Raw genomic sequence first — 23,437 nt, 5'->3', positions numbered from 1 at the left:
TCAAGGCAAGAATACTGAAGTGGTTTGCCATTCCCTTCTCCAGTGGACCAAATTTTGTCAGAACTCTCCTCACACCTATCTGTGTTGGGTGTCCCTTCAAGGCATGGTTCATACTTTCATTGAATTAGACAAGGCTGTGGTCCATATGATCTGTTTGGTTAGTTTTCTGTGATTGTGGTTTTCATTCTGTCTGTCCTCTGATGGATAAGTTTAAGAGGCTTAGGGGAAGCTTCCTGATGGGAGAGAGTGACTGAGGGGGAAATTGGTTCTTGTTCTGATGGGCAGGGCCATGCTCAGTAAATCTTTCATCCAATTTTCTGTTGATGGGCAGAGCTGTGTTCTCTCTCTGTTGCTTGACTTGAGGCCAAACTATGGTGGAGGTAATGAAGATAATGGCAACCTCCTTCAAAAAGTCCCGTGCACACACTGTTTCACTCAGTGCCCCCGACCCTGCAGCAGGCCACTGCCAACCCACACCTCCACTGGAGACTCCCGGACACTCATGGGCAAATCTGGGTCAGTCTCTTGTGGGTCACTTCTCCTTTCTCCTGGGTCCTGGTGCATACAAGCTCTTGTTAATAAAATATCAAAGGGAACATAATAAAGATGTTATATTTTTTATTGAGAAAATGAAGCGAGGAATGCATAATGTGCAGGTATGGAAATAAGTCAGGTCTCACCATCACTGGGGTGCCTGGGGTTTCTGCATATAGCCCCTGGTGACTTGCCCTCTGGCCCTATGCCTGCTCTACTTGCTCCAGATGTGGGATGGAGCAGTCCCTCACCCTGGCCCCCACACACCTGTTTCCTCTCTGTCCAGGTGAGCTCACAGATCAAATAAGGGAACACACACAGAGACTGAGAAGGTCCTGGCAGAGACTTGATCACACTGGTTTTCTGGTCGTTCTTGTTGCCATCACTAAAGAGGAATAACCAGCACCAGGTCGTCAGCCTTGTAAAGAAAACCAGGATCCCACAGAGGTCATGATCTCTGAGTATCCGAGGGAAAGCGTAAGCTTACTGGCAGTGAAAATAAATCACAGTGCTGTTCTTATGTGTCACATTCATTCATGAGCCCCTTTTCATCAAGGACCTTTATGACCCCTCTACTTTATTGACCCCTGTCTACTTTATTGACCCCTCACTTTTGCATTGGACCAACTGACTTGATGATGACTTCTACATTTAAGGAACTTGCTTCACACCTAGGTCATCCGGAGAAGCACTGGGAGCTTTCGGATAAATGAAAATGGCATAATCATGCTAAGTTGTGAATAACATTTAAGAAAAACAACTGGGTGGGGGGTCCTCCCTGAGGGTCCAGTGGCTAGAACTCAGTGCTGCCAATGTAAGGGGCCCAGGTTTGATCCCTGGTTGGGGAACTAGAAACCTCATGTCCCAGCTAAGATCCTTTGCAGCCAAATAAATAAATATTCTTTTAAAAAGTAAAAAAGAACTGAGGAAAATGATGAACGCTAATTAGAAGAAAAAGCTAGAGAATATGAGAATGGAACTTGAATGTTCAGTCTGATATTGGCTGGTTGGATCAGAGCTGGTGTTGCACCTGAAAAACCTTCTCAAGATAGAAAAGGAAGCTGCTGAAGAAAGATTCTCCATCTCCTACAGGACCCTGAGTGCCCTGGGTCCTAGGACAGTGCTCTTGTGTAATGGAGGCAGATGCTTGTGGAAGAAGGCACTGCCTTCCTGCTGCAGATCAAATGCTCCTACATGCTGGAGAACCCCCAGATGACCACGTTGGGAAAAGGAAATTGAAACTCGCTTAACTTACCCTTCAGTCTAATGATTCAAGGGCTCCGAGCCTCAACACATAAGCTCGACAAATGAGCAAGAATCAAACAAACAGTGCACTATAATAGGAATGGACTTCAGGCTAATTTTCTCCAGTTTTACCAATGTCAATAGTTAAAGACAGATATAATATTTGATGGTTTAACAATGGCAGAGTCATTACTTAACTGCAGGTAATTTATATGTACTAGTTAAATAGAAAAAAAAAAGCTATTACTTTCTTTGATGAAAAATCTCCTTAAGTCAATATTATACCCTTTACAAAATTAAATAAAAAGATATGAATGTGCCAGTTTCAAAATTGGAATGGGACATTGCTACTCATATAAAGTATACCTGTGATTGTCTTTTCCACCAATTAATAGACACACAAATATCTTTCTATCTGACACATTGCATACCATCACTGACCCTTAATTTTGATAGTCTGATAACTAACTACTCAAGACATTATTATCCAAAAACTTGGATTATGACTGTGCAAGAGAAAAAGTCTATCTCCTTAATTCAAACTAAAATCTCACAAACACCATTTAGTTGCCTGATATTGTTACTAGTAATATAGTAAATTTTGGTTTTGTTCAGTAGTCTATTATGCTATGCTGCTGCTAAGTCGCTTCAGTTGTGTCCAACTCTGTGTGACCCCATAGACAGCAGCCCACCAGACTCCGCCATCCCTGGGATTCTCCAGGCAAGAACACTGGAGTGGGTTGCCATTTCCTTCTCCAATGCATGAAAGTGAAAAGTGAAAGTGAAGTTGTTCAGTCGTGTCCGACTCTTAGCGACCCCATGGACTGCAGCCTACCTGGCTCCTCTGTCCATGGGATTTTCCAGGCAAGAATACTGGAGTGGGGTGCCATTGCCTTCTCCGCTATTATGCTATAGATGGTTATAAATCATACTTTCAATTAATAAGACAAGAATATTCTATATAACTGCTAAGATTGAATGTAGTGCTAAACGTAGGTGGGTAATATTTCACTCACACGCATGTGCATATACCAATGAGAATCAAACCACAAGGAACTTAAGGCCCTTTTGACACGACAAAATATACAACATTTTTGAGTACTGAAGGAGTCAAGTCATCCTTCTGACACGTTTCTATATGGTTTCATAAAGATTTGCTTGTCAAACAAAATGGGAAAGTTTATAGTGACAATAATTTATGTATGAAAAACATATTTTATTGAAAATGCAATCAAATAGTAGACTTGTAAAATAAATGCCTCAGCTTTTTTATTCATTTGTATTTCCATTTAAATCTCTGTCATGTAACCAATTACCTTCTGGTTGTGAGGAATGTAAAAAATCTTAATTTTAGTCATAATTATTTGGTTTTTCTTGTTAAAGATATTAGTTTTGAATAAATACGTGCCATCACTGACCATGTCATGGATATCAGAAGGCTGAGCGCCGAAGAGTTGATGCTTTTGAACTGTGGTGTTGGAGAAGACTCTTGAGAGTCCCTTGGACTGCAAGGAGATCCAACCCGTCCATTCTGAAGGAGATCAACCCTGGGAAGGAATGATGCTAAAGCTGAAACTCCAGTACTTTGGCCACCTCACGCGAAGAGCTGACTCATTGGAAAAGACTTTGATGCTGGGAGGGATCGGGGGCAGGAGAGGAAGGGGACGACCGAGGATGAGATGGCTGGATGGCATCACTGACTCGATGGACGCGAGTCTGAGTTAACTCCGGGAGTTGGTGATGGACAGGGAGGCCTGGCGTGCTGTGATTCATGGGGTCGCAAAGAGTCAGACACGACTGAGCCACTGAAGTGAACTGAACTGAACTGAAGGTCCTCGTTTTAGTGCTGAGGCATGTCAGGACCACAAAACTTCTCTCTTACTTCTCCATACTGCCACCCGCTCCCAACCCCTGACTGGAAGGGAGAATGCGAACTGCAGAGGCAGGGGCACGCGTGTGCAGGGGGTGAGTGTACCTGCCGCACTGGCTTTCCCGTGTGCTTCGACTCTCACATTTGCTACCCTTGGGTACATCTCTTCACCACGGAGCCATCAGCAAAGCCCATGATACTATATTTTTATTGAGAAAATGAAGCCAGGATTACAAATGTACAGGCATATACCCAAGTCAGGCCCCACCAGCACTGGCGCACATGGTACTGCGTGCAGGCCTGGAGACTCCTCCCCCTTGGCCCCGCCCCTGCTCCATCCGCACCAGGTTTGGAATTGAGCGGCCTCCACCCCGACCCCCACAGCGCCTGTTTCCTCTCTGTCCAGGAAAGGCTTTTAAGTATCAGTTTGAGGACGTATCACTTTATTCTTAGTAGTAATGCTTTTATAAAAATCAATGTGAGTTTCAACTTCCATTAAATTTTTTCAGAAGCTGTTGAGATATCCACACTTTTTTATTTTTTATTTATTTATTTATTTTTTTTTTTTTTTAAACTTTTTTTTTTTTTTTTTTTAAAATTTTAAAATCTTAAATTCTTACATGCGTTCCCAAACATGAACCCCCCTCCCACCTCCCTCCCCACAACATCTCTCTGGGTCATCCCCATGCACCTGCCCCAAGCAAGCTGCACCCTACGTCAGACATGGACTGGCGATTCAATTCTTACATGACAGTATACATGTTAGAATTCCCATTCTCCCAAATCGTCCCACCCTCTCCCTCTCCCTCTGAGTCCAAAAGTCCATTATACACATCTGTGTCTTTTTTCCTGTCTTGCATACAGGGTCGTCATTGCCATCTTCCTAAATTCCATATATATGTGTTAGTATACTGTATTGGTGTTTTTCTTTCTGGCTTACTTCACTCTGTATAATTGGCTCCAGTTTCATCCATCTCATCAGAACTGATTCAAATGAATTCTTTTTAACGGCTGAGTAATACTCCATTGTGTATATGTACCACAGCTTTCTTATCCATTCATCTGCTGATGGACATCTAGGTTGTTTCCATGTCCTGGCTATTATAAACAGTGCTGCGATGAACATTGGGGTACATGTGTCTCTTTCAATTCTGGTTTCCTCCGTGTGTATGCCCAGAAGTGGGATTGCTGGGTCATAAGGTAGTTCTATTTGCAATTTTTTAAGGAATCTCCACACTGTTCTCCATAGTGGCTGTACTAGTTTGCATTCCCACCAACAGTGTAGGAGGGTTCCCTTTTCTCCACACCCTCTCCAGCATTTATTGCTTGCAGATTTTTGGATCGCAGCCATTCTGACTGGTGTGAAGTGGTACCTCATTGTGGTTTTGATTTGCATTTCTCTAATAATGAGTGATGTTGAGCATCTTTTCATGTGTTTGTTAGCCATCCGTATGTCTTCTTTGGAGAAATGTCTATTTAGTTCTTTGGCCCATTTTTTGATTGGGTCATTTATTTTTCTGGAATTGAGCTGCAGAAGTTGCTTGTATATTTTTGAGATTAGTTGTTTGTCAGTTGTTTCATTTGCTATTATTTTCTCCCATTCAGAAGGCTGTCTTTTCACCTTGCTTATATTTTCCTTTGTTGTACAGAAGCTTTTAATTTTAATTAGATCCCATTTGTTTATTTTTGCTTTTATTTCCAGAATTCTGGGAGGTGGATCATAGAGGATCCTGCTGTGATTTATGTCTGAGAGTGTTTTGCCTATGTTCTCCTCTAGGAGTTTTATAGTTTCTGATCTTACATTTAGATCTTTAATCCATTTTGAGTTTATTTTTGTGTACGGTGTTAGAAAGTGATCTAGTTTCATTCTTTTACAAGTGGTTGACCAGTTTTCCCAGCACCACTTGTTAAAGAGATTGTCTTTACTCCATTGTATATTCTTGCCTCCTTTGTCAAAGATAAGGTGTCCATATGTGTGTGGATTTATCTCTGGGCTTTCTATTTTGTTCCATTGATCTATATGTCTGTCTTTGTGCCAGTACCATACTGTCTTGATGACTGTGGCTTTGTAGTAGAGCCTGAAGTCAGGCAAGTTGATTCCTCCAGTTCCATTCTTCTTTCTCAAGATTGCTTTGGCTATTCGAGGTTTTTTGTGTTTCCATACAAATCTTGAAATTATTTGTTCTAGTTCTGTGAAAAATGTGGCTGGTAGCTTGACAGGGATTGCATTAAATTTGTAAATTGCTTTGGGTAGTATACTCATTTTCACTATATTGATTCTTCCGATCCATGAACATGGTATATTTCTCCATCTATTAGTGTCCTCTTTGATTTCTTTCATCAGTGTTTTATAGTTTTCTATATATAGGTCTTTAGTTTCTTTAGGTAGATATATTCCTAAGTATTTTATTCTTTTCGTTGCAATGGTGAATGGAATTGTTTCCTTAATTTCTTTTTCTACTTTCTCATTATTCGTGTATAGGAATGCAAGGGATTTCTGTGTGTTGATTTTATATCCTGCAACTTTACTATATTCATTGATGAGCTCTAGTAATTTTCTGGTGGAGTCTTTAGGGTTTTCCATGTAGAGGATCATGTCATCTGCAAACAGTGAGAGTTTTACTTCTTCTTTTCCAATTTGGATTCCTTTTATTTCTTTTTCTGCTCTGATTGCTGTGGCCAAAACTTCCAGAACTATGTTGAATAGTAGCGGTGAAAGTGGACACCCTTGTCTTGTTCCTGACTTTAGGGGGAATGCTTTCAATTTTTCACCATTGAGGATAATGTTTGCTGTGGGTTTGTCATATATTGCTTTTATTATGTTGAGGTATGTTCCTTCTATTCCTGCTTTCTGGAGAGTTTTTATCATAAATGGATGTTGAATTTTGTCAAAGGCTTTCTCTGCATCTATTGAGATAATCATATGGTTTTTATTTTTCAATTTGTTAATGTGGTGAATTACATTGATTGATTTGCGGATATTGAAGAATCCTTGCATCCCTGGGATAAAGCCCACTTGGTCATGGTGTATGATCTTTTTAATGTGTTGTTGGATTCTGATTGCTAGAATTTTGTTGAGGATTTTTGCATCTATGTTCATCAGTGATATTGGCCTGTAGTTTTCCTTTTTTGTGACATCTTTGTCAGGTTTTGGTATTAGGGTGATGGTGGCCTCATAGAATGAGTTTGGAAGTTTACCTTCCTCTGCAATTTTCTGGAAGAGTTTGAGGAGGATAGGTGTTAGCTCTTCTCGAAATTTTTGGTAGAATTCAGCTGTGAAGCCGTCTGGACCTGGGCTTTTGTTTGCTGGAAGATTTCTGATTACCATTTCAATTTCTGTGCTTGTGATGGGTCTGTTAAGATTTTCTATTTCTTCCTGGTTCAGTTTTGGAAAATTGTACTTTTCTAAGAATTTGTCCATTTCTTCCACGTTGTCCATTTTATTGGCATACAACTGCTGATAGTAGTCTCTTATGATCCTTTGTATTTCTGTGTTGTCTGTTGTGATCTCTCCATTTTCATTTCTAATTTTATTGATTTGATTTTTTTCTCTTTGCTTCTTGATGAGTCTGGCTAATGGTTTGTCAATTTTATTTATCCTTTCAAAGAACCAGCTTTTGGCTTTGTTAATTTTTGCTATGGTCTCTTTTGTTTCTTTTGCATTTATTTCTGCCTTAATTTTTAAGATTTCTTTCCTTCTACTAACTCTGGGGTTCTCCAACTCTTCCTTTTCTAGTTGCTTTAGTTGCAGAGTTAGGTTATTCATTTGACTTTTTTCTTGTTTCTTGAGGTATGCCTGTATTGCTATGAACTTTCCTCTTAGCACTGCTTTTATAGTGTCCCACAGGTTTTGGGTTGTTGTGTTTTCATTTTCATTAGTTTCTATGCATATTTTGATTTCTTTTTTGATTTCTTCTGTGATTTGTTGGTTATTCAGAAGTGTGTTGTTCAACCTCCATATGTTGGAATTTTTAATAGTTTTTCTCCTGTAATTGAGATCTAATCTTAATGCATTATGGTCAGAAAAGATGCTTGGAATGATTTCGATTTTTTTGAATTTATCAAGTTTAGATTTATGGCCCAGGATGTGATCTATCCTGGAGAAGGTTCCATGAGCACTTGAAAAAAAAAGTGAAATTCATTGTTTTGGGGTGAAATGTCCTATAGATATCAATTAGGTCTAACTGATCTAATGTATCATTTAAAGTTTGCGTTTCTTTGTTAATTTTCTGTTTAGTTGATCTGTCCATAGGTGTGAGTGGGGTATTAAAGTCTCCCACTATTATTGTGTTATTGTTGATTTCCCCTTTCATACTTGTTAGCATTTGTCTTACATATTGCGGGGCTCCTATATTGGGTGCATATATATTTATAATTGTTATATCTTCTTCTTGGATTGTTCCTTTGATCATTATGTAGTGGCCTTCTTTGTCTCTTTTCACAGCCTTTGTTTTAAAGTCTATTTTATCGGATATGAGTATTGCCACTCCTGCTTTCTTTTGGTCTCTATTTGCGTGGTATATCTTTTTCCAGCCCTTCACTTTCAGTCTGTATGTGTCCCTTGTTTTGAGGTGGGTCTCTTGTAAGCAGCATATAGAGGGGTCTTGTTTTTGTATCCATTCGGCCAGTCTCTGTCTTTTGGTTGGGGCGTTCAACCCATTTACGTTTAAGGTAATTATTGATAAGTGTGATCCACACTTTTTTAATCCTTCGATTTGTTGAAGTCACGTCTCATTTCCTTCCAAGTTTTCAACCTAAGAACGATATTGCTTTGTATATGAATATTTAAGAATCAGGTTTTCTAACTCTTTTGCTAGTAGGAAGTTTACATTGTTAACATTTTTCTTTAGAGACAAGTAGTTGTTATGGTGTCTGATTCTGTCTTCTTGGTGGTTTCTCAGTGTTTATTACCATTGTTGATAACACAGTCTAGATTTTACTGCCTTGAGCTTATCTCCAATGGTTTATATAAATGTCAGTACTTGCTGTAATTCTAAATTTTCACATTTTAAAAATATGTATTACTCAAACTTTACATATATACATGTATCTTTTTGTAATTTCTTAGAATTTTTTGAATATGAACCAAAACTCTTTTTCCTCTTTGAAATACAAGAAATAATTTGGGGGTTTCTCTCCACTCTCCAAATTCCCTAAATTCTACTTTTTATTAGCAGAAACTTTTAGATTCCTTCCCCATCTCTGTCTCACTTCTTTCTCTCTCATTCTAAAGATGTCCTCTTCGGATGTGTGGGCTTAGTCACTCAGTTGTATCTGACTCTTTGTGAGTCCGTGGACTGTGTAGCTCACCAGGCTCTTCTGTCCATGGGATTCTCAGGCAAGAATACTGGAGTGAGTAGCCATTCCCTTCTCCAGAGGATCTTCCCACCCACGGATGGAACCTGGGTCTCCTGCATTGCAAGCAGATTCTTTACTATATGAGCTACAGGGAAATTTTAGATTTAACTTTGACTTTTATACCCAAGGTTTCCCTAATAGCTAAAATTACATTCCCAATGTCTTCCAAGTATATTAATAGAAGCCGTTTTTGTCAATATATCATTGCAATTGTCAGACTATACATGATTCAAAATAAATGTCTCATATCCAATTTTATAAATACACTTACATAATAAATGACATTTGCAATTGCTATGACATTTTGTATTGTTTGGTTCACCACAAGGGGGTAGCATTTTTGCACAGTTGAGTAAAAAATAAAATTTACAAGTTGATAAATAGAGTAGGAGGTATTATGTGAAAACCAAAAATGGTTCCTTTGATCAATAATTTTGGGGAATGCTGGAAGAAGCAAAGTTAAATAGGATTCTTTGTTGTTCAGGTGCTAAGTCGTGTCTGACTCTTTGCAGCCCCATGGACTGCAGCACACCAGGTTCCTCTGTGCATGGGATTTCCCAGACAAGAATACTGGAGTGGGTTGTCGTTTCCTCCTCCAGGGGATTTTTCCGACCCAGGGATCAAACTCGAGCCTCCTTCACTGACAGGCAGATTCTTCACCACTATGCCACCAGGGAAGCCCTTCATCCTACTTTGATGGGTTATAAAACCCTTTGAGTTTCAGATTCTTGTTCTTTCGTGATTTTTAATTTTTTAATGAGTCACCTGTCATAAGAGGAACAAAACAAACACATTCCAAAAGAACAAATGCTGAACTAAGTCAGTAACACGTTCACGGCTTTTCCTCCCAGACTGAGCTCTGGGTGGAGACTGGTTGACTTGCGGGCACCAAACACTTGTCTGCCCACATCAGCGGGTTTGAGAGATGCTGTGTCCTCACAGTCAAGTGCCTTAACATGAGGAAGATGCTAGCAGTCCTGGAAAATCCCAGCATTGCGATGTTCATCCACTGGGTCTCGTCAAATCCCATCCTCAGAGTTGCGAAAGCCTTGTCCCTCCATCCCTGCAGTGGAGGCAGAATTCTAACACATTCCTCAGATGACTGTGCCCTAGCGTGCATGTCCTGTTAATCTAATGACGTGTGCAATCGGAGTCCATACATAATATGGATCCCACACCCACTGTTCTGTCCCATCATTTGGCAGGAGGGATTCTGCTGGTGTGATCAGGTTGAGTTACTCAAATTAACTGTTTGGTTAACTCAAGCTATTGAGTTACTCAAAGCGAGATGATCCTGGATTGGGTCTGAGCTGCTCAAAGAAGCCTTAAAGGAGGATGAACAATGTGAAGTGAGACAGACTCTCCTGCCGGTGTGGAAGAAACAAATAGCCGAGTTGTGAGTGGAGGGGGCATGTGGCAAGGACTGGGGGCAGTCCTGGGAGAGGTCAGGGCTTCCTGGGTGACAGTCACCTGAAGGCAAGGACACGATTGCGGGGCAGTGGATTCCGTCAACACCTGGGAACCAGAGGAGACCCCAAGCTGGATGAGGTCACCACTCCACAGACAACTTGGTTTCAGGGCAGATGCTGAGGAGTTACCTTAGTGAAGCCCCACCCAGACTCCTGACCTAGGAGAGCTCTACGTGATACACCTGTGTGTCCTGCAAGGTGGGGTCTGCAGTGATTGGGCGGGAACAGACAAGGAATACAACGAGAACACACTTTGTCTCTCACACTGTCACTTAGGACTCCTGTGTGGCTGTGCTCGTCTACACCAGAATTCTTCAAAATGCTGTTTTCAGATTCAGACTGCACCATTAGGGTGAGGGAGGTTAGCTGCCCACATGCTGACTGTTATCAGATTTTGAACCACTAACCAGTGACTCCACTAGGCTGAGTTTCCTCTTTGTTTCCCAGCAGATTTCTCCCTGCTTACAGTGGTGATTGTCTCATTCATCACCGATCGCCTTCCTGAACGTGAGCCCCTCAGATGGCAAAGCGGGAGCAGGGTGAAGCCCAGCGTGCCTGCGTCTCTGTTTCCGCTGCGGTGCCCGTGTCTGCCTGTGTGAGTCTAGTCTATGTGTGTGTACTGCTGTGTTTCTACAAAACTGATGTTGCTGCGTTACCTTTTTCATCATTAGTGTTATTTTTGCTGGGAGAATTTCATGGACAGAGGAGCCTGGTAGGCTATAGTCCATGGAGTTGCAAGGAGTCGGATAGGACTGAGCAGCTAACATTTTGCATATATACCCTTTTACCCATTTAAAAATCTTTCCACATATCTTTGTCTTTGCATGTAGAATGACATGTTTTATGGCACGCTGTTATCCGTCCTGACAATCTTGCCTTTCATCGTGGTGTCTAGACTGTGTGCATTTAAAAGTTATTGCTGTCATTGGCTTCATATCAACCATCTTGATGTTTGTTTTATTTGTTCCAGGTGCACTTTGCTTCCATTTTTCTCTTTGGAATAATACATTTTATTTCCACTGTTGAGATGTTACCTAAACCTCTCTGCTGTGTGTTCTCTGGGATAGACCTACTTTTTACCACAGGTTCTTTAACTTATTATACTTGGTTTCATCTAATGTTTCATGATATTATGATCTTATGTGTGAGATAAGGACTTCTAAAAATAGCATATTTTGATTTCTTACCCTTGTTTTTTGTGCTACTGCTGCCATACACTTTATATTTCAGTGAATATAAAGTCCACAATGCATTTCATTTACTTTTGCCTTAAATATTTGACAATCACTTTAAAGATTAAAAAATTTTAAACAATTCTTCTTATTTAATTAGCATTTTCAGTCCTTTTCATTCTTTTTTTTTGTGTTGTTTCGTTTCTGTTTCAACGTATTCCAGGTTTTAAACAAAAGCATTTTCTTCTACTTGAAGGCTGTTCTGTAGTGCCTGTCTCTTGGTGACAAATTCCTTCAACTTTGTTTTCTGAAAAATTTTTTTCTTTTTCTATTTTTCAAAGGTGTTTTCACATGGCAGAGATTTCAATGACAGGTTTTTTCCTCATAGTACTTTAGAGCTGCTATTTCACAGCCATCAGGCTTCTTTTGTTTCTGACAGTAACTTTATAAATATTGTTACCTTTGTCCTTCTACACATGATGAATATTTTTCTTCTAGCTGTCTTTTTTTTTTTTTCTCCTTATTACTGGTTTTCTGAAAATTAACTATGGCATGTCTTTCTATGTTTTCTTCTTCTGGCTTTTAAATTTTTATAAGCTGTGATTTCATAGTTTGCACTGAATTTGGACAATTTTCTACCATTTTAAATCCGCATTTTTTCAGCACTTCCTACTCTCCTGAGACTCCAGTTTCACTTGTCACTGAGACTCCGGTACCACTTGTCCCTGAGACTCCGGTACCACTTGTCCCTGTTCATTTTTAAATTTGCCGACCCTCTAAACTTTTCTTTTGGGGTAACTAATCTGTTGTTAGGACTTCCCAGGTGGTGCCAGTGGTAAAGAACTCTCCCGCCAATGCAGGAGCCACAGGAGATTCGGGTTTGATCCCTGGGTTGGGAAGATCCCCTGGAGGAGGGCATGGCCACCCACTCCAGTAATTCTTGCCTGGAGAATTTCATGGGCCGAGGAGCCTGGCGGGCTAAAAGTCCATGGGGCTGCAGAATCAGACACAACTGAGCACATACACAATTTGTTATTAAGCCCTTAAAATTCATTTTTTACTTCAAATACTGTGTTTTTTTTAATCTCTGGAAGTTTTATTTAAATCTTCAGTTTCTCTTCTTATTTTGTTCATGATTTCCTTTAAAGATTTGAGCATTTAAATAACAGTTATTTATTTTTTGTTTCTATTAATTTCTAATTCTTCTGCTTCTGGGCCATGGTTCCTGCTGCTTGGTATGTCTAGCTTTTTTTTTTTTTTTTAAATTTGAAGTACTTTATTTTTGATAAAATGAGAACATTCAGTGCTCAATAAAAGCATATTACAAACAATATGCTTTAGTGAGAGCGATGCTACTGATCAGGTTTTACTAATATTAAAAACCTTAGTTTGAACATTTTGTGAAACAGAGATTTTTCCAAAGGAAAATCTGAAATAGTCTTTAGACCTGGCTAAGCACTACTGCTAAGCGTGCACCTTCTGGTTCTTACTAATGGGTCCTTGTTTTCAGGGAGGTTTCTTCACACTGGCTGTTGGGAACTGAAATTTTTTTCAGCCTTTTGTGAGCTCTGAAAATTGTTCATCTACTAGAAGCTTGGTTATGTTTCTTTTCTTAACAGATTTTCTCTTGCCTGGACTTGTAGTTTCCCTCTCCACATTTCCAGACTGGGGTTCAGCCAGCAACTTGTGGGGACCCTGTGGGGGCTTCTGGAGTTTTCTCTGAAAACATTCCTTCTGCCCACAGAATTTCATTTTTACTCCTTAGCTCAAAAAGAATGTCCCCTTCTTAAATCTCTGTCTGTAATTCTGTCTAGACAGAAATCTGTCCTTGGGATTGTTAATTCCTTTTTCTCTGGAAGCGGAGCTCTGCAGTACATGTGGTCTCAATATCTCAAAACAGTAACTGTATGTAACTAATCTAATTTTCTACTTTTGTGAGATGGCAAGTCAAAACATTTATTCTTCACAGACAGAAATAGATTATTACCTTTTAATTTATTTTCTTCCTGATGTCAAAATAATGAGAATATTTATTTCATATTTACTCTCAATAGAGCAATGTTTTGTGTTTTGTATGTTTTAAAGTTATTTAATATTATTTTCTCCATTTTTCAAACAAAATGGCAAAACTTAGATATACAGAACTTAAGTGAATTTTCTCTAGACCACACATGATAAAAAGTGGTGCCTAAGGATTTCATCCAAGGCAATTTGACTCCAGGGACTTCATTCTTTGCCTCTCTGTTTATGTTTATGTAAATTCCTATCCATCCTATTGGGTTAGCAAAAAAAAAAAAAAAAAAAATTGGGTTTTTCCATAAGATGTTATAGAAAAACCCAAAGGAACTTTTTGGACAACCAATATATATATTTAAATCTCATAGCTACTCTTTGAGGTAGTGAAATAGAAGTATTAGCTTTGTGATAATTAACAATTAAATTATCAGGCAAAATTTTCCCATTCTTCACCAGTGTATTTAATTTGTATTTATAGTTATAGAATATGAAAGAGCTTGGTATTGATTTTCCTTGAATCATAGCACACTTCTCCACTCTCAGATTAATTCTCCAGGACTTTGTAAGTAGGAAATAAAATTGAACTTGAAGGGGAAAATTTGAACCTAGTATTTCAAATAGGCTTAGGGAATTAGTCCTATAATTATGAAACTTCCAGATAATGAAATAAAATGTTAATGTATAAACCATAATTCAGGACAGACAATAATTCTATAAAATTAAGGCTATTATTGGTCTGTCTGTAAAAGCTTTAATTGGAACTTGTAAAACTTTTCAAGGATCAACAAAATATTCATGCCCTCCAAATTGCATAAGCCACAAAGCCTGTATTTCTCCCACCACTCACATAAAAATTAAATTTGCAATATCTGTTTCAATAGGTTTTTAACCAAAACTTTACTAAGGAGAAAAAGACAAACAACAAAAGAAGGTCTTGCCATTAGTCACCAATCTCTAATTGTTTCCATAATTTTCTTTCTATTAAAATTGTCTTCATGACTAGTAGAAATGTCCACAGTTATTTAAAAAGAAATAAAAGGCTGTCTGTTGTTGCAGTATGACTTCATGATTGTGTTTATGTAGCAGCTGATGAATGAGACAGTGGTGAGCTGGTCAGTGGTCTCCTTTACAAAAGCCTTAGTGTGTAATGTGAGCAGATTTCCAAAGTGTAACTTCTCTCACAACCAACAGCTCCAAGTTGCTAACCGTCTGGTGAGCCCTTGCCTCTCCTTGGTCTGCTCCAGCTCCAGGACACAAGCACTGGCAGAATTCAAGGAAACTGCTGTCTGTGTGGATGGAGAAATGGAAGGTTAAAGTCGCTTACTCTCCTCATCACTACAATTGTCCCCACTTCCATTTGTAGGACCAATACTCACTGGCTGACCTTTAGCTGATGTCTTTGTTCTGTGTAGAACATAAGAAAGTCACAAATAATAAATTACTTTGAACAGTTGAATCGGAAAAATCCTCTGTAAGTGTGGAATATCCACATAACAACACATGTGATCACAGGTGGTAAATCTCCCACTTGTGCTCCACCTGATAAAACATCCCCACTGTTGGTAGGCGGGCAGCCCCGAGACCCCCCTCACTCAAGCGCAACCATTCTCGGAAACAAACGTCAATTAAACATTGATTTTATTTTATTTTTTCCAGTCATTTTAAATTGAAGCACAGCGGATTTGCAATGCTGTGTTAATTTCTGCTGTATAGCAAAGTCATTCAGTTATATATGTGTGTGTGTGTGTATATATATACATATACACATTCTTTGTAATATTTTTTCCTTTGTGGTTTAGAGTGGAAAGTGAGCCCAAGTGTTTTGGATTGGCAAGTGTTTCCCAATCCGTAAGGAAAGCTGAAACTAGAGTTTAAGTACATAGGAAGTGCATGCTGGCATGCTCAGTTGCTCAGCTGTGTCTGACTTGTTGTGACTCCATAGACTGTAGTCTTCCAGGTTCCTCTGTCCCTGGGGTTTTACAACACAAGTGTGTATAAAGTCTGATTCATTGTGACCCCATGGACTGTAACCTGCCAGGTTCCTCTGTCCATGAGGTGTCATAGCACAAGTATATATAGACATTTGCATCCTAAGTTCAAGGTCACATATGACGATTGTTTTGACAGTTTCTGTGGATCAGCTTGTGGTCTGCACGAATGGCTCCTCCTCTTTATTCTCACTGGACTGTCTGCAGCCCCACAGAATCTATGTCAGCTCCTCAGTTGTTCTCCCATCTCTGGTCACCCACCCACCTCCACCCCTCCACACCATCCCCTCCAGACCTCCCCAGAAGGATGTGGGGTGACTTCATGCCTTGACCTCAGTTATCATTCTTAAGCCAATCATTTTAGAAAAGGCCTCAATAATCCAGCCCTGAATTTCCTTTTCAGTTCCTCTTCTAAGTTCTTGGGGGCTTCGCTGTGTGGCTCAGACAGAAAAGAATCTCTTTGCAATGCAAGAGACTCAGGTGTGATCCCTGGATTGGCAAGGTCCCCTGGAGGAGGGCATGGCAACCCACTCCTAGATTATTATCTGAAGAATCCCAAGGACAGATGAGCCTGGTGGACTTCAGTCCACGGGATTGCAAAGAGGTGGATATGACTGAGTGACTAATACTTTCTAAATTCTCAGTCATGTAACTTTGTGCTCTACTTAAAAAGAACTACCACTACCTTAAAAACAAAAGAAAAAGAGAGTTTTCACTGATATTGCTGTACTTTCACCTCTCCCCCTTAACCTTTCCAGCCTGTAACAAACTCATTCTCTGTGACAAAGCACCACAATTCACGAAGCATTTCTAAGAGAAAGTGGTTGAAATCCTCTCTCTAGGTTGCAACTGTGCTCCCTCTTCCTTGATGGTTACTGTGCAGGGACAATTCCCGCATTTAATGAAGTGAGAATCCGAACCCTCCACAGAGAACACTGCTTCAGCCTGGGCTGTGCACACTCATATTTTATATGCCCATCACCCAGACAGCCTTCTTGATAAATTTGGCTACATGAGTCAATGATCATTGAATATCCCCGGCTGTTGACATGACTTATATATTTTGCTGTGAAACAATATGTAAAAATGACCCAAAGCAATGAATCCAAGGCTGAGAAGTGGTGATTCACGCTAGAACATGTTCTTTATATCTTCCAGGACTGATGTCTTCGCTTCCTTTTATCTACATTGTGATTCATTTATATGCAATGGTATGCTCCATAAATCTTATTAGGTCTCTGAAGTTCATGCAATGTATCCAATCATGGTCTCCAACTTTAAATATTTTTGCTGTTTGTCCTTATGAAATCAGAATTCAAATAGTCTCTTAAGAACACTTAACTTTGAAGAGGAAAATACTTCTTGTGTTATTAGAAGATTATTATTAGAAATATGGTGGCTTTCTTTTATCAGTCTCAAATCTTTTATGAATGAACAACTTTCCTTGCCCACCAAATTTTTATGATTTAATTATTACATAGCAGAAAAGATTTAAAATTGGCCACTGATACACACACACACAAATTTTTTGGTATAAATTTAAGGTCACTTCCTATACTAATCTTAAGTGATAGTTGAATTGGTTCATAATGTATATTTATTATTTGTTTCTAGTGAAACTATGATTCCAATTTCATCATTTTGAGAGCAGGAAGATGCTTTTGGGTAGATAGTGCCGATGTCTAACTATCAAGGAAGGAACACTGATAAACGCATCAGAACTAAGAGCAAATCCGATGTCCTTCATCAATTTTAAAAATAAATACAGAAATTCAAAATTACAAGGTAATTTAAAACTGCAGTGTAGAAATTTAAGATGACAGAATGCACTTCATTTAAACAGACAAAATCACAACATAGTTCAAGGACACCAGAGGCTCACAAGACATTATGAAAAGAAGACCTGTGAACACACTACTTTGTTGAATCAGCTGGTATTAGCTCCTAGATTACTTTCTGTGACATGAACAGGCTATGTAGTTTTAAATAGAATGCATTCATGGCCTCTGATAAGTGTGTTGGATGCATCCTCTGTTTCAAATGCATTTTGAATGATCAAAGTGAAGTTTTTCCCCCTCTGACTGGCAGGACTTCACCTGCCCTCAGTCAGGTGACTCTGATGTCTCTGCACAAGTCACCTGAGTTCCTCCACTGTTTTCACTTCTGTTGAGCTGCTCTGTTTTGGCTCCTGCACATTCACTGCAATTTATCTTTCTTTCTTCACCCAGAGATTGTAAGCTTAGGGACTGGACTTCCGTTTACAGGACAAAAACAAAACGAATCTGGCTTCTTGTTGCTACCATGCTGGTGCTGTGCTCTCAGCAACTGTGTGATGAGGGAGCCGACCAGGAAGTACCCTGTGGCTTTCCTCGAAACAAAGGCCAGACTGAATGCTGCAAAGATCACTCGTGGTCAGCACTGGACTTTGCACCGGAAGTGAAAATGACATACATTAGTTGCTAGAATCCCCGAATACAGAGTACCAGTCACACTTGGAATGCCAGGCTAACATTTATACTCTAATAGTATTAGATATTTTCTTAAAAAAAAAGGTCACTTCTGCTTTTTGTTAAGCTGCGTAGAATGAAAAAGCACAGCACTGGAGAGGGTGTGAGAAAAGCCACTAGAAAACAAGATGAGCAAAGCATGTTCCCTCCAGTCACAGCAGTTAGAGGCATGAAAAGCTGAAATAAAGTGAGCCCCCTGCACACCTGAGAACTTCTTGACACTAAGGAGTTACAAAGAATGCTTCCTTTCTTTTGCAATAAAATGATAAATAATGACTTCTGAAATTAAACATGAGAAAATGCTAGAAGACACAGTTGGTTTTTCCAGAGAAATGTATCAGTAAGAATGCTTTATACAAGGACATTAGTGGCAAGTATAGACCAAGATACCAAAATTCAGGCAGCATGAAAGTTCAAAGGGAGAGTTAGGACCAGTCAGCCCAAATTTCTGAACAACTGAACAAGAACCATTTCAAGGGTAATAAAATCTGAAAGAAAGGTAGAAAGTGATGGGGAGTACAAATTGAAGGTCTTTTTTCAAAAGTGTTTCTTTGGAGAAAAATATATTCTGTATTCACCCCAGGGCAAGATTAGGGGTTCTGTTTTTCTCACTTTAAAATCTAGAGGGACTACTAGTGGCTCAGCCTTGCATTTGGGGATGCGGTGGACTGGGGTCTGACCCACACATGATGGATCCAAGACATGGGAGATGAGCATTTCCTCCAACAGAAGGGGAGAGCCATGGATTACTTGGGATCCTTTTGCATTCAGAAGTCGGGGGCCAGGAGGGCACAGGGTAAGTGGTGGGTGGGACAGAGCCCATGGAGAGCGTTAGTTTGTGAAGGTGCAGAAAGGGGCTAAGAAGGGTGATGGGAATTGTGATGGAGGGGAAAGTGGCTCCAGAGGATAGAATTCAGAGGAAGGATGGTGCGAGGGATCCATCACGGGCGGCTCAGGAAGAAAGCAGAAAAGCCGCTCTTGTACCCTTGAGGGATCATCAGCTATACTGTTTCCAGGCTGGGAGCAGAGGGAGTTGCCTCATGACGGGACCGGTCAGAACAGAACATTCCGCGCCCTCTATCTGAAGTGAACGGTCCATTGCGGGTGGAGCTGCATGAGAATAAGGAAGGAGTGAGGAGTCAGGCGTTCCCACCCTCCGCACGCCCGGGAAGGAAGAGGGGCGTCTACGGAGACTGTGCTTGTACCTCAGTTACAACAGGGCTTTTACCACTCTAGAGCGAGCAGGAGAGTAATTTATGCTACGCCCTGGAGCGGGTTAACTAAAGACAAAAAATAAAATTAGCTTCTAACTACATTCTTCCAGTTGTGCTTGCGTCTTATAGCAGGCACCATGAGCTTTAGTGGTTAAGTGATTGTTTAAGTAGCATTCAGTAATTTCATGAGATGTTTTATATCACACAGGCGATTGTGATTCAATTAGTCATGTGATTTTGCAATACAGATTAAATCCAGATGAGCACAAGCATTTGACAAAGCATGAGTGTGTTCCTTGGTCTCTAACTTGCGTTTTTCAACTCGGAGCCCAGAAGCCCGGGTGAGAATGCTGCCCTCTGAGGCTGCCTCCTACTGCGCTGCCTTCTCTGGACTCCATAGGTGAGAGGGAGAGGAAAAATTTTTCTTGTTTTCCTCAGATAATTAAAACTGAAATATAGTTTATATAAGTGAAATTCAGGAGTTCTAGGTGTGTAGTTTGTTTTGACAAATGCAAGCAAAGAAGAAACTAATCTGATCCTGGCTAAGTATACCAGCCTGTTTTGTCCCATATCATTCAATTTTTGGATTTGTTGTTTTCCTCACCAATTTCTCCCAGAATTCCTTGTATTTGCATCTGCAAGCAAAGTAATTAGCAGTAAGCTAATTAGCAAATGTGTGCCATCTTAATATATAGGACAGTATTTACTTGTCAACATAAGTGCAGGTATTAGATATGGCTAGCCTGTCTGTTTCTCTCTGACTCTGTGGAGAATGTTAGTGGTGTTCAAACTGAAATCTCGATGCTTTATTGCAGCAGAAACTTCTTTAGAATTAAAGATTTTAAAATTAAAAAAAAAAAAAAAAAGAACTGAAGTACAAATAAGTTTTTTTCCGTTAGGCAAAGATGTCAGGGTTACAACAAATTCTGCTTAGTGGAAACTGTAACAATAAGTCTAATTTATTTTAAGTCAGCATTCACTTGGCACTCTTTAATAATGAAGATTTAATTAATGATAGACTATTAATTATTTTTGAGAAGGCCTGAAGTAGATGGTGCGTGGGTGCTAAGTTGCTTCAGTCAAGTCAGACTCTTTGCGACCCTATAGACTGTTGTCTTCCGTGCTCCTCTGTTCATGGGATTCTTCAGGCAAGAATACTGCAGTGATGTTGCCATTTCCTCCTCCAAGGGACCTTCCAGACCCAGGGATCAACCTGAGTCTCTTATGTCTTCTGCATTGGCAGGTGGGTTCTTTACCACTAGTGCCACCTGGGAAGCTTTATAAAGACCCAGAAAAATTTAAGCAGACGCTACTTGTCTAAATACATAATGTTGGTCTGTTTCATTTTATTTTTTCCTACATCTCCCCCAGGGAGGGAGAGGTGTCGGGATGGAGTAGGAGCAGATGTTCTTGGTGGAAGGGACCTGATTACACTTGAGGTGAGTAGTGACAGGTGGACTAAGCACCAACCCCCAAGGGAAGGAACAGATCCTAAAGTGATGGGATAGAGTCCAACAGCAGAGAAGACGGCAAGGTGACTGTTGCTCATGAGGCTCTAACTGCTGAATCCCAAGCACATAAAGTAATTTGGAATACAGAGTGTGTGTAGACAATAATGTATTTCTATTTTCATTTCCTCACACTTCTCTTCCCAAAAGATCAGGTATTTTAAAGCCTCTTTTAGTAAAACAGGAGTGAGTGAGAAGTGGGTAAGGCACATTTTCCTGATGGTGGTGGATGAAATTATCATAAGAGATGGCAGAGGGTATAAAAAATCAACATAGAATTCCATAGAATTAGATGCCTTCCCCCTGAAATAAAGGAAACTAATGACTGAAGAATATGCTCAATTAAATTCCTTGAAAGGAACAAAAGTAATAAATCAGATCACACAGACTCTTCTCTGAGGATAAATGGATAAGAACACAGACTGTAGGATACCACTCAGGCAAAGTTGAATACGTGTGTGATTGTTTGGGAGATGAGTTATTAATTCATTGGAGCAGGAAAGTTTGCTGATGGGTAATGGCTGTGTGAAAAACCCTCTGTGATGCTGATGGGTAATGGTTGTGTGAAAAACCCTCTGTGATGCTAGAATGTTTAGGTGTAAGAATACACCTACCTGTGTAGCTAGGTAATGATTATGAAGTGTATTTGTACACAAAATTCATCAAGCATACTGTGTATACATTGCTGTAAGTATGTTAGAGTATAATACATGTTTTTAAAAGGGTAGGAAAATAACAAATGCTATATTTTCCATACACAAAAACAAGGGAAATGTGTTATCTCACATTTTACACAAAATCAGAGACTTAAACTTGAAAGTCAAAGCTTTAAATAGTTAGAAGAAAATGTACAAAATCCTCTTTATAATCTCAAGGGAAAGAGGCTATATTATGCTACAAAATGGCAAAATATATTTGCAATATTTTACAATCAATTAATATTCAGAATATATACAATTCCTAAAAACAAAGAAAAGTAACCACTGTTAAAATGGGTGAAAAACACTTTTCAGCAAAAGAAATAACATGGTCATATAAACATATGAATACCTTAATTTTATCCAGGCAAGTGAAGTTACAAACAGTGTAACATTATTTTATGACCAATATTTTGGCAAAAATTAGAAAGTATGATAGGCGTGTTAAGTATAAAAACCAGTTTAGATAACAATTTGGGCTACTTTTTACGGCATGTTAAAAAATGTTCCTCAGACTATTCTTTGTAAACACCAAGAATGGAGAAGTCAATATAAATTGCTAGTCTAATGTATAAATAATTTATGATACTGTTGCCAAAAGGAATTGTAAAGAGAAATAAACACTGCAGAGAAGAAAAATAAACAAAGTACAGTTGCAGAATAACCATACAGATAATTAAGCATCATGGTATTTAAACGAAAATGAGAGCTACAGAAAGTTACATCCAATATGACATTATTTATTTAATGTTCAAATACAAGCTAAAGTGAAACATGTATGCTTTGGAAGATATAGATGATTGAGATGTTTTTGAACAAAGCAAGGAGATGATAAACATAAAATCAAGACAGGGTACCTTGCAAGAAAATAACGAAACCTGATGTAGAGAAGACATAAGTAGATAGAAACCTTCTAATTCTTCAATTGTTAGTGAGTCAATACAGGCTTATTTCATTTTAGATACATGATGATGGATGGATAGATAGACAGGTGATAGAAAAAATATTATCCACATCTATCTTTCTATTACACATTGTGAGTGTGTACCTGTGTATGTGTGCTGTGTATACAGGCTTCCCAAGTGGCTCAGCGGTAAAGAATCCACCTGCCAATGTAGACTAGGCTTTGATATCTGGGTTGGGAAGATCCTCTGGAGAAGAGAATGGCAATCCAGTCCAGTATTCTTGCCTGGAGAATCCCATGGACAGAGGAGTCTGGCAGGCTACAGCCCATGGGGATCACAAAGAATCAGACGTGACTTAGCGACTAAACAACAATTTCACAGTTCTGAAGAAGTATGTGTGTATGTTATAAAGGAAAAAATCATGTATAAAAATTGTTTCTATGTATCAACTTGGCAAAATGATTTCTCAGAAGATCTCTTCCTAATCAGATTCCCTTTTTAAAAAGAGGAGGAGAGACATCTGGAAGCACTGAACAAGAGCAGAGAACCAGAGTTTTGCGGTAAAGCTCTATTTCACTGTGAAGGAAGAGGTTTATCATGAGGATGGACCAGGCTCAATTTCACACACTGGCTTCATTTTATTTTCCTTTTCTGGTCAGAGAGAGGAAAGGCCCAAGAGCAGACCCTGGCAGGATGCTCCCTCCAGTCTGTTAGTCTCCCCTGCAGCTTGCAGGACGGATGGGGGTCCCAGGTGAGCAGGAGCATGGGCTCAGCTGCACAGGAAGAGACTACCTACTGGAAAGGCTGGGGCTTTGGGGTTTGCAGCGGGGGTGAAGCCAGCTCACAGACAGCAGTGGTTCCAAGGTTTAAGAAAAAACAAGGCAGCTTGAGGCCATCATCCTTCAAGCTCCTAAAGCACTGGGGCTTCTCACTGCTGAAGGACAGGCAGCCTG

This window comes from Capra hircus, chromosome 14 (assembly GCF_001704415.2).
Source record: "Capra hircus breed San Clemente chromosome 14, ASM170441v1, whole genome shotgun sequence".
Lineage (NCBI taxonomy): Eukaryota > Metazoa > Chordata > Mammalia > Artiodactyla > Bovidae > Capra > Capra hircus.
Note: the sequence above shows the minus strand (reverse complement) of the source record.